The sequence below is a fragment of the Plecotus auritus genome (genome assembly GCF_963455305.1).
Source record: "Plecotus auritus genome assembly, chromosome: 12".
NCBI classification, from domain to species: domain Eukaryota; kingdom Metazoa; phylum Chordata; class Mammalia; order Chiroptera; family Vespertilionidae; genus Plecotus; species Plecotus auritus.
The window spans coordinates 20,284,789-20,299,989 of NC_137778.1; the positions used below are offsets into that span (position 1 = coordinate 20,284,789).

General features: G+C 43.4%; 1 long non-coding RNA gene across 1 annotated transcript; it reads left to right on the plus strand.

Annotated features, from left to right (window-relative positions):
* The first annotated feature begins 476 nt into the window (after positions 1 to 476).
* On the plus strand, positions 477 to 11,179 carry LOC308237341. The gene is made up of 3 exons (XR_013959415.1): positions 477 to 906; positions 8,786 to 8,862; positions 8,989 to 11,179. It is a non-coding gene; the product is annotated as an uncharacterized lncRNA (long non-coding RNA).
* The last annotated feature ends 4,022 nt before the right edge of the window (positions 11,180 to 15,201 follow it).

The following is a 15,201-nucleotide window of genomic DNA, read 5'->3' on the forward strand; positions in this document are numbered from 1 at the left end:
AGGCAGATGGACACATGGGCTTCTGGAGGAGAGAGAACAACGATTCTTGGGCATTTACTGGGGCCGGGTGAGCACTATGCCAGGCTCTTCTTACATATTTAGAGTTTGGGGTCACAGTGTGGAATTCTCACTGAAGTGGAAAATGGGAAGCAATTCCCCCAGGTTACTGACACGTAGAGTTGCCTCATATCCCATCAGTGCCTTTTGAAATGTTCGCTAGGGCCCAGCTGGGAATTTTGTCACTAGAAAACCACTATAGTATGTGCCCCTTTAGTTTCCAGCCAGGGCAAGGCCATTGAGAGGTGTGAGGACCAAAGTATGTGTTCATGCCAACACCTCTGAGCTTTCACCCAGGGACCCGCAGCCCCTCAAATTCACCTTTTCCCCCAGAGCCCCTCCCACCTGCTGAGCCACCGCTAAAATTCTCCCGCAGCCTCTACTCTAGCGCCACCTGGTGGCTGTGACTGCTATTCTCTGCTGACCAGGCTGGGACTCTCTGTAATTAGCAGCCACGTTAATGCCACCTAACCCTGCTTTGTGAGGCCGCCTGGCCTTTTGCTCTGCCGTGTATCTCCACGTTGTTGTCACTCTTTCCATAGCCTTTGTCAGTTCTCTGCTGCTTCGTCCTCACTAAGTCGCCTCCCGTGTTCTTGTGCCAGTGGGCCAACTTTTTCTTTTGAATCTTTTTCAGTTTCTAAAGGTTCCTTCTTTCCCTCTTCCCCAAAGCTTTGGGACATGTTTCTGGTAGTTTGGTTTTACTCTGTTTTAGTGGCACAATGTTGTATCCCATCCTCACGTGTCCCCTCCATCAGTGTTCATGTCCAGGCACTGAGACCGAGGACAGCAACTCTGCCCAGCCACAGGGTGAGTTCCGGGCCCACCTGGGGGCCCTCCCTGAGAACGCAGGTGAGAGCCTTTGCTTTTTTATTGTTTTAATCTTTACTGTTAAAAGTATTACATATGTCCTCTTTTCCCCCATTGACCCTTTCTAGCCTGCGCCCCCACCTCCCGCCCCAGGCCTTCACCACCTTATTGTCTGTGTCCATGGGATATACACTGGGTGACCAGATTATTATGATCTCTGAATGCATAATAATCTGGCCACTCAATGTGTGTGTGTGTGTGTGTGTGTGTGTGTGTGTGTATTTTAGAGGCTCAGTGCATGAATTCGTGCATGGGTGGGGTCCGGCCAGCCTGGCCAGGGGGAGGGGACATGGGCCGTTGGCCGGCCTGCCTGCTGGTCGAACTCCTGGTCAAGGGGAAAATTTGCATATTAGCCTTTTATTATATAGGATATATACTGAGTGGCCAGATTATTATGCATTCAGAGATCATAATAATCTGGTCACTCAGTGTATATGTATGTATATATATGTTTATATACACACACACATATACAGGTTCCTTATTTAATATCTTCCCACCCCCACAACGCTGCCTTCCCTCTGAGATTCGACAGTCTGTTCCATGCTTCTATGTCTCTGGATCTATTTTGTTCATTAGATTCCACATATGAGTGAGATCATGTGATACTTGTCTTTCTCTGGCTTATTTAAAATGCCTTTGCCTGAGGGTGGGAGGGTAAGAGATCAACCAAAGAACTTGTATGCATATAAGCATAACCAGTGGACACAGACAATAGGGGGTGAAGGATGGTATGGGGGCAGGGGCAGGCTGGGAGGGGACAATGGGAGCCAACAGTCATTTGCCTTTGATGTTCTATGATGATTATGATAAATGTGGGGGAAGGGAGCATATGTAATAATTTCAACAATAAAGAATTTAAAAAATAAATAAATAAAAATAAAAGCCTATAGAAAAACAACCCCCCCCCAAAAAAAATAATGCCTTTGTCTGGTTTTGATGTCTGATTGTTGGGATTCCGATCCATGGAGCCTAGCCAAGCATAGTGGGAAAATCAGTCTTATGGGCTATGGACGTGGCGGCCAAGCTTGAGTGAGAAGGGAGTTTGTCCACAGTGGCAGCCACAGATGCAGTCTGAAGGGTACAATGCTCATTGCAAAACAGGAGGACAGCCAAGGTCAGAACCGGAGAGGCACGGTCAGGGCGAGGATGCAGAGTACGAACCAAAGAAAGGAGAGGAAGCACAGGCTCCGGTCCGAGGAGGCCAGATGAGCTCCAGGAGGAGGTTATAAAGAAGCACAGGCACGATGTTAGGGCCCTTATCGGACCTGCTGCATGGTGTGGGTTCAGGCAGGCAAGTTAAAAGCTTGCAGAGCTGTGCTGACTCACAGGGCCAAACACACTCTCCAGAGGTCTGCTTACTGTTTTCCCCAGGAGGCCTAATGAGGCCTCATGTACACAGAACCCCCAATAAGCCACCTTCTCATACATAATGCCCACAGTGGATAGAAAGCACAGGTATCTCTGGGGCCCTTGTCATACTGATGCAGTAGGTTGATCAGGCGTGCCTTCATTTATATAGGGCCTCATTGAAATGTTAACTTGTTTTTAATCATATATTCATTTTCATTCAGCCAGTGTTTTCTAGCATCTACTAATATGCTGGGTACAACTACTAATATGTTGGCTAATGGACCAGCAGGATAAATAAAGTAGGGTCTTGACCATAGTAACTTACAGTTTTGGAGAGAGAAACATACACATAGTACACTGTTGCATCATTCTCTCCCCCAAACTCCAGAGTAGCCCTGGGAAGTACCCAGGGTAGGGTTTTCTATGAGCACTTGGCGAAAGTGGCTGACGTCCTGAGACCTAGTTTTCTCTTCTGTGGGAGGTTGTTTGGGAGCATTAAAGCCAATGACATTGGTGAAGTGCTTAACATCGTATGTTAGTTCTATGATGATTATGATAAATTTGAAAGTCAGAAGGGTGATGTCATTTGCCCAGGATTATCTAGCTAATAATGGAGAAGGTATGGACTCAAAGTCGGGACCTTCTGTTTCCAAATGCAGTGTTCATCCCTTTACTCTTTACTGCCTCACAGTTAGGTGCTATCATAGAGACAGACACAGCAGCTGGGTAGGTAGTTTTAAATGTTTTAAATAACTTTTCTACTGTGAGGTTAATATTTAAAAGTGCACCATGATTTGGGAGGTAGAAAGGCAAATGACTGTTGGCTCCCAAAATACCAGTCGTAGCTATGATTCTTCCTATGTATCAGAATTGCACCTGAATCAGAGATCACATAAAACATTTGTATACGTGAAAGGCGGCTGTGAATTCAGTATACAAGATTCTCCTCTGTTCAGGCTAATTGAGGCAGGTGTCCATTTGGATGAGAAATACACCAAATCAATGGGGCACAACCCCCCAGAGATTCTTAGTCTCTCCTGAGGTACAGGAATCTGTGATTTTAAGACTCTGATGTTAAGACTGGACAGATACCTCTCAAGAACTTCTGCTGTTCCATAGCCTTGCCTCTCCAGGGAAGGAAGGGTCACTTTAGCTCAAACAAGGCTGGGGATGAAAGGCGACTGAACCATTGGGAACAGAAGTCAGCAAGAAGCTGTGAACTCAGAGGAGCAAGTTGAACTCTGGCTGTGGGAAGAACACTGCCAGCCTGAGCCCTCCTTGGTAGCCCCAGCCTTGGCCAGCTCACAGCTGCTGGGGAAAGACCAGTTTCTGTGATAAAATAAGCAAAGAGTAGGTATATATTTGTCTTCTAAGTTCTCAGCAAGGTCTGATGGAGCTGATCTAGGTAACTCTTATGAACAGTTTACAAAGATCACTGTCTCAGGCAACATGAAAGAACACGTTGAGAGATAAGAGGTCTCCACAGTCTCATTGGTGAATCTCCAAAATATTGCTTCAGGGTCCCTTATTCACTTGCACTGTCCTTTCCCACAATTCTTTTGTGTGAAGGGGAGGCAGCACAAGGATAGCAGCACACAGGTGCCTTGAGCTCAGGCAAGTAAACGAACAGCTGGGTCCAGGCCAGACGCATGGGGACCTCGCCCAGCCCAAGGTCCCAGGCTTCTAGTAAACAGCATCTCCAGGTAGTGTCTCCACCTCCTGACCTCACCTATAAACCCTCTCCTCTCTGTGCTGTTGTTCTTAGATCTCTATCTTAAATTCTCCTTGCCTCAGTCCTCTGTTTCCATGACCACTCCCTTGAATGTTCTCCCTGGGTTTAATTCTGTTTCTCCTTGACCTCCTTCCCTCTGCTCCCCTCCATGTGCTGCATTCCTCTGTGGAATTCCCGGAACCCCGGTACCACTGACTTCTAGGACACAGCACCCTGGCTTGTGTCTAGTTCCTAGGGATCTAGCATGTCTAGAGCAGAGAGCAAGGGCCAAGTTCCACAGCCTGAGCAGGAACTGGGTGTTTCCACCCAAGGCAGCACAGAAACTAAGAGCCAAGAGGGAGAAGAACAGAGTGAAAGTTACATAGAAACAGGCAAGGAAGGCGCTGAGCCCTGGGTGTTTGGTTTGCTCGTGGGCCAGCAGCCCGGTGTGCATTAAATAGCCTTAAAGGACTAGGTCAAAGGTTCTCAGTCCTTGTTGCCCCTTAGAATCACCAGGAGAGCTTTGAAAGAAAAACACCAATGCCCAGCCCCCATCACAGAGGAATTAAGCCAGAATCTCTGGGAATGGCCCTGAGGGGTGTGTGTGTGTGTGTGTGTGTGTGTGTGTGTGTGTGTGTGTGTGTTTTAAACCTTCCCAGAAGGTTTGATGTATAGCCAGGGTTGAAAACCATGGAGATGATAACAGAATCAGTTCCCTTCGCCTGGTCTTCAGTGTCACTTGTCTCTCTCCTTCCAGGTGTGGCTAGGTCCTCCCAGAAGCCACTTGACGGGGTAGAGAGAGAGTCAAGGCTTTGGAGTCGTACGTGAATTCAGGTCTTGGCCATATCACTTACTAGTTGTGATCTTGGGCAGATCTCAATGTTTCTGAGGCATTTTGAGAATTAAATGAGCCCAACGCTGGCAGGTTTATGTCATATGTCAATTCCCTTCCCTGTCACCGCACATAGATCTTTCTGGTGCTGAGAAAATCCTAGAGGAGATGAGAGATGCATCAGAGCCACTGCACCACATTCTGTGGGAACTGAGTTCCCATGTTGTCCCAAAGTTTGTCTCACTGTCAACCCTTCCTATAATCTGGTGTCAGGATCTGAACGCCCAGGTTATCCCTAAGTGGTTTAAATTTCTCCTTGTCTCGCCCTACTCCTCCTGCCACACATTGTCCTAGTCCTTATTATGGGGATTTTGACCTGAGCTAACTGTTGTTGGGTTCTCCCTAGTCATTTCCTCCTTTAGGGAGAACAGCTGTGAGTGACTAACTTAACTCTTGTTATCATTCTTCATGGGACCGGGCCCAGGCCCTCACTTCTCAGCCCCAGTTGGGTTTGTAGACTATGTTGGCACATCTTCTAGTATGGATTTCTGCCTGCCTGGTACCCACAGGTGCCTGGACTTTGACCTGCTCCACCACTGAGCCAGAAATGGCCATGCACCCAGCTGCCCTTCTAGGACCAGCCTCAAAACCGGATATACATTCCTGTTTCTCCCTCTGTTCACAAGGGATAAAGCCCCTGCTTGGTCCAGTTAGACCTCTCTCCTCCTCCCAGCCCTGGACTTATCTATTATTCTTCATTCTGAATCTCCACAAGCCACCACACCATCTGTGCATTGTAAATACTTGGTGACAATTTTATGGCCGTTGAGGAGTTTGGAGAGAAAGGGAAAAAACAACAACAGGTGGAGCTGTCTGCCTGAAAGGACTCTATAAAATAAACACGGATACTTGACTTCTTACCACGTTGTATGGGATGACAAGGCGCCTTTAATGTTTTATAGGATATACCTAGGAATACATTAATCTTTTCCAAAATCCAAATCAACTCAAAGTCATCAACAATACGTCTATTTTCTACATTCATTCAAATAACCCAGATATGTGGAACATGTAATGTAAAGCCATACTCTCTTTCTGGAATCACCTCTGCAATTTTCTCACCAAAGGTATTCTTTATAGGCAGCAAACTCATATGGACAGCTTACAAATAGCCTGAATTCTTCCCTTTGTTTTTCCACACCAACAAATTAGCCAGTGTGGGTAAGCGTGGAAGAACAGTCTAGAGAGGTCTTCTAACGCACAAACTCTAAGTGAGGGTGTTTAGAATACAATCTATCGTGGCAAATCAGCTTTTGATGTTGCTCAGGCTTACACAGCTGAATCCAAATCTGAGGCTGATAGTAGGGGGTAAGCCAAGTGCACAAGTTAGTCCTGTCTCATGTGCCAAGTCTGATCTATATATGGTGGCTTCCTAGAGAACTATACTCAAAGCAGTTGGGAGGCTCAGTCTGGGCTCATGAAAAAAAAAAGAGCAATAATCGCTTAGTGTTATCTGCCATGGGCAGCACGGCACATTAGTTAACAGCATGGGTGTTATAGTCAGAGAGACACAAGTTCAAGTTCAAGTTCTGTCTCTGCCACTTATTAGCAGGGTGACCTTCCTTGGGCAAGTTACTTAATCACTTTCAGGCTTGTTTCTCATCAGTAAAAGGCAGATAGATGATAACACCTGCTGTGCAGGATTATTATGAAGATTAGTTGAGATAATACAGGTCAGGTGCTTAGCAATGTATCTGGCACAGAGTACTTAATAAACATTAGCTATTACTATCATACATGTTAGAGGCCCAGGAATGCGGCTCAGTACATCTGCCATCCCAGGTTCAGGCTTATACAGGTCCTTGGAGAGACTTGTGATTAAGATACCCTTTAAAGGCACTTGTAGAGGTTTTTGGAACTTCTTTGTTCCTGGAATATTTGCAAAAGGTTTTCAGCTGATGTTGGTATTGTCTTATTCTATAGATACATTTTTTCCTCTGCATAAATATTAAGTGGTATCTCAGGAGCATCTAATAGCAGAGACCCATTGTAGGTAAATGCAGATCTAATCTGACCTTCTAATTGGAAACTAATTTTTTATAGGACAAAATAAAATCCCTCTTCGTCCTCAGCATGGCTTTAAACGATTTGCTCCTGCCTGACTTCCCAGCCCATCTTCTGCTTCTCACCAATAAGTCCCTGAGCTGCAGCTGTACTCAACCACTTGTTTCCCAAATTCATGGTATTCTTCTCTACTTCTGTGCCTTTGCACCTGCTGTTCCTGCCTAGGATGCTTTTCCCCACATCATCTGTCTGTACATTACTCTCTGAAATGGTTTATGTAGGATTGGAATTATTTCATACTTGAATATTTGGTAGAACTTTCCAATGAAGCATCTAGGATAAAGTTTTCTTTGTAGGAAGATTTTTTTATTAGATATTTATTTTTTTATTGGCTAGCAATTGCTTATATTTGAACCAGCTTTGGTAAATTATAGTTTTTATTTTTTTTAATGAATCAACGTTACTATTTATTTTATGACCACAAAACTATCAAAATGTCTGGGAGGAAATTTTCAAGAAATACTGGAAAATTACAAGTGTGATACAAATTTGTGTTTCACTTGGAAAGCTCTGGAAGAATGATTATTATTTAGGTTTCTCAGTGTAAAATTATGATTGACTAGGTGTTGACAAGTTCAGAAAAGTTCAAGGTTTGTAAAAATTTTCAGCCTAGTAAGATTCTGTAGTGTGACAAATTGCTTATTTTTTTTAATGTAGCTCTTTTAGTTCATTGCATACAGATTTGGCACATAGTTTAAAAATGAAAAAAAAAATCTTACTCTCTAGCACATGAGAAGACAATAAATAGAAGATAGGTGCTTGATTTTATAAATGGAACATACGAACATAAAGACTATATTTTCAACCATATTCATATTACACAGAGTTTTAAAATGATCTCATGTCTTACAATTACCAATTACTTATTTGAAACTATAGAGCTGGTAGAGAATATATGCTATTTAAGTATCATTTCAAAAACATACACAATTTTCTTGGTAGTACTTATATGTGTGGGGAGAACAGTTTACAGTATCATGATTTAACAGTAAGTTTTTATATTACAAAGCAAGCTTAAGTTTTAGAAATACCACTGAAACTAAAATGACATTTATTAACTATATTCCAGGAACATAGTAAACTACTTGACAAAATTCACCTACCTTAGACAAAATCTTGGTCTGTTGAGATAGACAATATGGGATTTAACTTGCTGACACACAGAACACAAACAACACCTGCTTAATGGGAATGTTAGTGAATACTTAGGTACGTGGCCAACTCCTGACCTACATACAAAAACCACGACAAACAACCAAAACACTCTCATTCCTTTATTTGTCTGCTGTGGTTTTGGTCTCCAAATACATCTGGCTCAGAGCTGCATGCATTAGGACAGCATTATACAACCATCCATTTCACCTCCCAACTCTGTTAACTGTTCCAATGAAGACGCACACGAATAATGGTCTTTGAACATATCTGGCAACTTAGCAGTCTTGTTTTGAAGAGGTTGAGAACATCTAACTGGTGTTAGAAACTTCAGCTCTTTAAATGTGGAATTCATTTCGTCAAACTGCCACCTTCTTCCTACACTTTGCAAGTATGCTGTAGTAGACACATTATGTTTCATGAACAACCCTCCCTAGTTTCTGTACTGAGGGTTTTACCACGTTAGTTGGATCTTTTGTTTTGTCATCTTCCTCTTTTTCACAACCTTGAAATACCCACATTTCTATGATGTCTATTTTCTATTTTCGGTTTTCTTGACTCTTCGATGTTGGCTTCTTGGATTTGTACCTTGGTTGGACAAGCCTCCTCAAAATTTCCTCCAAGTTTAACTTTTTCTTGACTCTTCAGTGTTAGAATATCTACAATCGCATGTTTCATCTCTTCAATAGGCGGAGTCCCTGCCAGAATGGCCTTCTCATAGATCGAGCTAATGTCATGCATGGACTTCGGAGCTCATCTTTAATCGGTAATCACTGCAGAGTTTGATTATTATTCTCCAAATTATGTGACAATTGCTATAATTGATTAATTCATTAGAAGGTTTTAAAGGAATATACTTTTTTCCATTATTATATTATTTTTGCTCCTGCAGGTCTACTGACATTTTCTTTATCGGCCAATATTGTCTTAAGTTTTAGAACTTTAGTCTCTTCTTAGACCTGACCCTCAGATGTCATCACTCTCTGGTCTCTATAATCTGAATGCAAACTGAGAGAGAGTGAAGATGAGGACTTCGGAGTCAGACTGACCTGGATCTACCCTGGCTCTGCCATTTACTTTCTCAGTGACCTTGGGAACATCCTTTTTCTCATTAATGAAACAGAAATGGGAACATCTGCCTTTCAGCATTGCTGTGAGGATGAGCAAGTATGTGTGGCAATCACCTTTACCCTATATCTATGCTAAGTACATAGAAGGTATTTGGGGGAATAAAAGCCGTTCTTATATTGATTGGGATCTGCAAGCTGCTAGGAACCTGGCATGCTTCTCCTTCTGTCCTATTTCCCTTTAAAAAAGAATTAAAAAGAATTTTCTTCCTACTATACCAGGAAGAAAAGGTTGACTGACATCAAACCCTTCATGTGCCCGAGGCTGTGATTTTCAGCAGAACTTACTTCAACTTCAGTATTCAGTTTTACTATTATTAGCATTTTCTGACAATGCACTCACACTGCCTGTGAAAGTCTACTTTTATTTATTTATCTTGATTAGTTTTATTTTAGTAAAGAGAATCTCTTATTCTGCAAAGAAGGTATCTTACGTCACAGGAATCAAACATTCATTCATTGAGAGTGCCCTCTTGAGTCCTAAATGCCTTCTAGCCCTTTCTCCAAACCCATGTTTACTATTCCTAAGTTTACTATTACAGGAACCCCTGGCCCACAGCAGCACTTCTTAAGAGCGCTCACTCACTCCCCAGACTTGGATTTTAAAACTTTGGATCACCGAATCCAGATTGGCAGAACTTGATATGCCTAAAATTAAGATGCTTTCTCATGCCCAGTGCTTCTTAGGGCATTTTCAGGTAGATTTCCCAAGAGTCTGCAGACCCACACACGATGCTGGCCTATAAACTTTATACGCTTCTGAGGTAGGCACATCATTCAAGCTACTGTGGTCAGAATGGCTGTAGTTGTTGCTAACCGAAAGGAAAAAATGTCCCAAATTTCACAATATCTCCACTGAATTAGAGCCCAGTGATTCAGCCACTCCGTTCTCCAATAATCTCCTTGTGAGGGTTAACTTCCTTAGACCAAGGAGGAGAGGTTGTGGTCTATACTGGCAGGAGTACACAGTGTGGGGGCTCAGCTTTTAGGATAATAATCCAAGTTCCGCTAAATAAAAGGCTCCAAGAGTCTTAAGCTGTTCAACAGTCAGCTAATAATGAAAGTAGCAAAAGAAAATTGGGTTCAACGTTAAGGCAAACCAAGTAAAAAGAAACAAGCACATACAATAAGAAAATCCTGTAACTGGTGAGTTTACAGGAACTAGGCAGCAGTTTGGAAACATTCTATCAAAGCCAAGGGTGGGGTTCAAGTAAGGCCTCCTCCGGGGTTACCTGGGAAGCGACTTCTCTAGCCAGATAAGTTTATGTTTACGTCAGATTTCTCTCTTCACTTATGAGGCAGAAAATATGGTCAGAAACAACACACCTGGGGAACATAACTTTCCATATTTAATTGTAGTCCTTATTGAACATTAGATATCAGAGAAGGTCAACTAAATTTTTAAGTCAAGAATTTGTGTAACTTGCCCAAGGTTATTATCAACAATTAACCAATGAACAGTTAACCTATCAGTTCCAAAATGACATCTCGTGTACTAGCTCTGACCTATTGGAGTGGTTCCTGGAATGTTTTGGGTTGAGAAAGATTCTAAGGTAGTGACCACTCTCAGAAGGAAAGAAAGTCCACTTGAAGCATCCATCTTATATAAAAACTGCTGTTCGAAATTTTAACCCTGCTATTTGGCTTCTGTAGATGCTTGCTTGCTTAAATAATAAGGAAAATAAGACTACTCCCACTTCAGAGAGGCCATTAAACCTTCCCCGGAGGAAATTATCAGTACTGGCACCAGGCCAAGCCTTTGGTTGAGGTCTCAAGGCCCCAGCACATAGGGGCTTTTTAAGAACTTACAAAGGGGGCTGGAAACACCCCATATTTGGGAGACAAAGAAGGTAAAAACATATAAGTAGGGAAAATTCCTCCATGTTGGGGCCCAGAATTTGAGAGACATTTTCCTCTGGACCTGCGTGTAATAAATGTAACTCCATCTCTCTAAGTATTGCTTTGTTCTTCTCCAGTTTTCTGTAACACACTCTCATTAGGGACAATTCCATGAGTACAGAAGGGAAGAAAAGCAACCTATACAAAGTCTTTGCCAACCTTGTATGAACCTTACATTCCTCATAGTATTGTCAGTGAGAACAATCTCTACCTCCATGCCAATTCACTAGTCCTAAAACTTGGGGACTTCATTTTGATGCCTGACTTTTTTTATTCTTCACCCCACTCAAATCTATGTTATTAACAAGGCCTTTCTGAAACCTCTCTCTCCTTTTCCATTTCTCCAGCCCTAACTTTGGTCCTAGTCAGCTTTTTAGACTTTCAAAGCTGTTGGCGTTTAGAGGGATATAGTATATAGTCCAGGTGAAGCCAATAGGGTGCCCAGAAATAATCCAAGTTAGCCAAAACCGGTTTGGCTCAGTGGATAGAGCGTCAGCCTGTGGACTGAAGGGTCCCACGTTCGATTCCGGTCAAGGGCACGTAACTTGGTTGTGGGCACATCCCCAGTAGGGGGTGTGCAAGAGGCAGCTGATCAATGTTTCTAACTCTCTATCCCTCTTCCTTCCTCTCTGTAAAAAATCAATAAAATATATTTAAAAAAAAAAAAGAAATAATCCAAGTTAGAAGATCCTTGAGAATCTTGCCATATTGAGCTTTAGTCCTCCTTTAGCCTATGGGTCTAAAATCTCAATCATGGCTCCCAATTGGACTCAGAGGGAAATGATTTATATGAATCAAAATTATAGAAGACTGATGTATAAAAAATTATAGGAGACTAATGTAAAAAAAAATGCACTCTGGCCCAGCCAGTGTGGCACAGTGGTTGAGTGTGGACCTATAAACCAGGAGGTCATAGTTCAATTTCCAGTCAGGGCACATGCCTGGGTTGCAGACTCGATCCTCAGTAGGGGGTGTGCAGGAGGCAGCCAATCAATGATTCTTTCTCATTGATGTTTCTATCCCTCTCTCCCTCTCCATTCCTCTCTCCGAAATCAATAAAAAACATATATTTTTAAAAATGCACTTTGATCTGCACATTTGTCCCTGGTGAGAAATCTCCATGCAAGTCAGGAACGGATCAGAAGGGGGATTGGTGAGCCAGGTAGGGTACCAGACGTGTGGACTAAATAGAGCAAAGCAATGAAGGCCCATCTCCACCTGGGAAGGACTCATTGCCATCTCCCCTGGACAGTTCTAGTGAAATGCTGCCATGCTCCACTCTTTGCTGGTTTTCATGCTGGCGACGTGCTTTTGCCAACCAGTTCTTTGCCAACGTGGCTATCGCTTTGGCTCCTGTCCAGTTGCTCCATTCAGTGTGGCCTGAACAACTTTCCTTTTAATATCAAGTGTTGATTTTATTAACTTTAGCCTCACAATTTAGGGGTTCCCTATCTTAAGCCTACTTAGCCCATTCCCTACATTCCCTAATTGCTTAGCTGACTTCACTACTTCCAGAGGTCTAATGAATTCATTTGCCTAAAAAGACCTTTAATCATCTAACAACACCTCACATTTGACAGGCCCCTAGTTGACAAAGCTCTTTCACAGATATTGTCTCACCAAGTCCTCACAACAGGCAGCACGTATTCCATCCCCATTCCACACCCTTGGGAACTGAGACTCAGAGAGAAACTTACATTCCTACAGCTAACATGGCCCAGCACCAGGCCTAGGACCATGTTTGTTCTGCTACACCCTCTCCCCTGTTCTTTTTCCACTAAAGATGCTGATAAAAGTTCCCAATGCAAAAAAAAAAAAAAAAAAAAAAAAAAAAGTTCCCAATGCCTGCTCAGAGTAGTGAAAATCCCAATGATGGGTTTTCAGACCCCCACCCTGGGTCTGACTTCCTGCTCCCTACCCCCCAGATTTTTCATTCTGCTCAGTCATGAGAACCCTGTTCCCATTTTCACTTGACCCGCATTTCAGCCTTGCTTTGGCAGCTGCTGAGCAGAGAAAACAAGTTCAGAGTGTGCTTCTGGGTCCCATTTGAGCTACATGGGGTATCAGTTTGGCAGGTCACCTTCTCCTGGCACTGGGCTAAGGACCCTGAGATGACAAGGGACAGGGGAGGGACGATTGGCTGGGAACTGAATACTTTCAATGCATGTTTGATTCTCATTTCCATTCCGGACTCCTCATTAAGCCACCGAGGCAGCACCAACCTGTTCCTCATTTTGAGTTGGCAGAGCCACAGCCCCATTAGTGGTAATATGAACCAGCAGGACTCCAGGGAGAGGAAGAAGGCTGAAAGGACTGGAGTTTCTGGTCCAATTTTTTTAAAGAAAAGAAGAGAATGAAAGGCCCACAAAACTTAGAAACACTGTCTTCCCTTGGCTCGTTCACATGGAAATGCAAGTCTGATGATCGTGGACAAGGAGGTGATGACCCCAGGAGCAGGGGTCAGTGTGACCTTCAGTTCCTCTGCTCTAAGCCCACGTGCCAGCAGGATTCACCTCTTGAGCCACCATTGCCAAATGGGGAGACTTGAATGTCACGTCTTTGGACACTTGGCAGAAAGAGGCACAAGTGTCCCAATTACTAAACTCGTAAGCACTCAAGACCCCAAACAGCCCTTCCTGGTGCACATACTCCCCAGTGTTGGGTGCTGGGAAAACTCATCAAGCACAAAAAGCCCCTTTGATTGCTGTGTTCATGATGTGGAGCAGAAAAAGGATAGCAGTAGTGACACTGGCAGTGGCTGTCAAAGGTTTCTCAGAGGGCTGCATACGCTGGGTGGGTATGAGGTTCAGGCCTGGTGGCTGTCCAAGTAAATGTAGGGAAAGGAAGCTGTGGATCCTGTTTCTTGAAACTTAAAGAAACAGGTATTGAAGCAAGATCAATGTTTTGCAACCTGAGCTCTTGATGACAGAGGTAGACAGGAACATCACCTCTGTTATAATCAATTTGCTTGTTACGTAACCTATAACCATGCCTGCCTTGAGCACAGCATTACAGTCAATGCATGGAAAAATGCCAGCCTTGGTTTCAGTGGCACAACTTTCCCCTACATTCCGTGGATTTTCAGCCTGCCCTACAGCCACTTAGGAAGGCAGGCAGGGTGGTGTTAACCCTCACATCTTACAAATAAGGAAATTCAGTCTCTGCATGTAAATGATTTGGCTATAATTAGTAGAGTTAAGACTCAAACCCAGGACTTCTTATCAACTCTAGTACTTCTTCCAAGAATTCGCTTTCTAGAAAGATTTCAAGCAAACCCAGGTGGTTAGGTTTGGGAAGGGCATCAACTTTGGGACTCTGAATAACTCCCCTCTCTTTTGTTTGTTGCGGGGAGGGGGGCAGAAAATAGGTGTCCATTGGAGGAAAGAAATAAAGCCATTGAGTGAAGCCACATATATGTGGATGTCCTAAAAGCACTGGGACTTCTCATAGAACCACATGTGACGTTTCTGGAATGCACTTACCCATCAGATCAGATGGCTGTAGAGCTGCACCAGTCTGCATGTGACCTCAGCCTCCTAGAGTTTTGCCTAGGGAATAGAGGGGTTTAGAAGATGGAGATCGACTCATTTTACAAATGTGGACCCCAAGAAGAAAGATTCATTTGATGTGAATCCTGAGAAGGAGTTTTATCTACTGAGATGAACTCTCCATGGTCAATCAAGGGCCCGGATTTTATAAATAATAAGAGTCTAAGGGACATTTGCTGACAGGGGCTTTCATGTATGCTGTATACGGGAAAGAAACTGACTGAACTTTCAGCTTCTTGCACTATGCTTGTTTACTCTGTGTGAATTAACCACTGCAGGAAAGCCCTGGATTCCTCTTTCAAGGAATGGACCAAGACCTGCCCTGTCCAGTCAGAATTGCACAATTATATCCTCATTCACATCTCTACTGACCAATCAGACTGTATGAATTTGGAAACCTGATTTGTATAAAATTGGATCAGTTGGGAACTTGGGTGGGAACTTGTTCTGAAAAAGGTGCCTCCCCTTTGTCTCCGCTGAGTGCGCTTTGGTTTTCTACTGGAGGCTGCCTTTCCCCCAGTTTGCAAATTA